The 2063-nt window shown below is 38.6% G+C and overlaps 1 pseudogene across 1 annotated transcript; it reads left to right on the plus strand.

The window, feature by feature from the left end:
• Positions 1 to 768: 768 nt before the first annotated feature.
• On the plus strand, positions 769 to 1859 carry LOC113902420 (annotated as a pseudogene). The gene has a single exon (XR_003513814.1). The product of XR_003513814.1 is annotated as a protein FAM133B pseudogene (transcript).
• The last annotated feature ends 204 nt before the right edge of the window (positions 1860 to 2063 follow it).

Here is a 2063-nt window from a genome sequence, read left to right on the forward strand (position 1 = left end):
ATACAAGATCTGGAGTTGACTATACCTCAGATCATGTGCTCCTTACTGCAAAATTCAGGTTTAAATTGAAGAAAGTAGGGAAAACACTAGGCCACTCAGTATGATCTAAATCATATCTCTTACAATTATACAGTGGAAGTGACGAACAGATTCGAGGGATTAGATTTGATAGACATGATGTCTGAAGAGCTATGGACAGAGGCCTGTAACATCGTACAGGAGGCAGTTGTCAAAACTATCCCCCCTTCAAAAAAAAAAGGAATGCAAGAAGGCAAAGGGATTATCTGAGAAGGCCTTACAAATAGCTGAGAAAGAAGAGAAGTGAAAGGCAAGAGAGAAAGGGAAGAAGTGAAAAAATGAAGTTGCTCAGTCCTGTCCAACTCTTTGTGACCCCATGGATTGTAGCTTACCAGGCTCCTCAGTCCATGGAATTTTCCAGGCAAAAGTACTGGAGTGGGTTGCCATTTCCTTCTCCAGGAGATCTTCCTGACCCAGAGATTGAACCTGGTCTCCCATATTGGAGGCAGACGCTTTACCATCTGAGCCACCAGGGAAGCCCGATATATCCAACTAAATGCAGAATTCCAGAGAATAGCAAAGAGAGATAAGAAAGCCTTCTTAAGTGAACAATGTAAAGAAATAGAAGAAAACAATAGAATGGAAAAGATATAGATTTCTTCCAGAAAAAATTGGAGATATCAAAGGAACATTTCATGCAAGGATAAAGGACAGAAATGGTAAGGACCTAACAGAAACAGAAGAGATTAAGAGGTTAGCCACGCTGGCCTGGTCTCCCCGCTGAGGGATGGCTGAGCTCTCAGTCCGGCACCATGGGGAAGTGGGACAATAGAGTGGCCTATATGAACCCAATAGCAATGGCCAGACCAAGGGGTCCAATCCAGTCTTCAGGTCCAACGATCCAAGATTATTTGAATCGACCAAGGCCTACCTGGGAAGAACTGAAAGAACAACTAGAAAAGAAAAAGAAAGGCTCCAAGGCATTGGCTGAATTTGAAGAAAAAATGAATGAGAACTGGAAGAAAGAACTAGAAAAACACAGGGAGAAATTATTAAGTGGAAGTGAGAGCTCATCCAAAAAAAGACAGAGAAAGAAAAAAGAAAAGAAGAAATCTGGTAGGTATTCATCTTCTTCTTCATCAAGCTCTGATTCTTCCAGCAGTTCTTCAGATTCTGAAGATGAGGATAAGAGACAAGGAAAAAGGAAAAAGAAAAAGAAGAGTCAGTCACATAAATCTTCTGAAAGTTCTATGTCATAAACTGAATCAGACAATAAGGATAGTTTAAAAAAGAAAAAGAAGTCAAAAGATGCAACTGAGAAAGAAAAGGATATTAAAGGGCTCAGCAAAAAAAGAAAGATGTATCCAGAAGATAAACCATTATCATCTGAGTCAGAGTCAGAATCTGAGTATACTGAGGAGGTACGAGCAAAAAAGAAGAAAAGCAGTGAAGAACGAGAAAAAACAACAGAAAAAACAAAAAAGAAAAAGAAGCATAAGAAACACAGTAAGAAGAAGAAAAAGAAGGCTGCTAGTTCAAGTCCTGACTCACCATAACATTAAGAAGAAGCAGGATTCACTTATAAAGAAAGTGCAATGTCTAAGGAAATTTCAACTGTGAAAATTATGACATATTTACTAAAATGCATGAATTATCTTGTTTTTAAATTATTCCTGGACTGTCAGTAGCCACTCAGATGCCACTGTGTGAAGGGCCATAACTGTTGCCTGCTGCTTGAACATCTGTTTTTTTCCCTCTTCCAGTAACTCTGGGAGGTAATACACTGCAGTCATACTAGTGGTTTAAGATATTTGGGAATAAAGTTAATATTTTGACTAGAAGTATCTAATGATAAATCAACAAAAACTGAATCTGTTACACATCTTTAAGATGTAATCAGAGGTGACCAGATGACTCTAGTTAACCTTTTTTGAAGTAGGGATTACGTTGATATTTCAATATCCTTACTCTTGTAGATAAGTGTATTTAAAAAATTTCCCCTTTTTATTCACCTGGGGAAGGAGCTTTTAGGGGTGGGGGGTGGT

The sequence above is a fragment of the Bos indicus x Bos taurus genome, chromosome 12 (genome assembly GCF_003369695.1).
Source record: "Bos indicus x Bos taurus breed Angus x Brahman F1 hybrid chromosome 12, Bos_hybrid_MaternalHap_v2.0, whole genome shotgun sequence".
Classification (NCBI taxonomy): domain Eukaryota; kingdom Metazoa; phylum Chordata; class Mammalia; order Artiodactyla; family Bovidae; genus Bos; species Bos indicus x Bos taurus.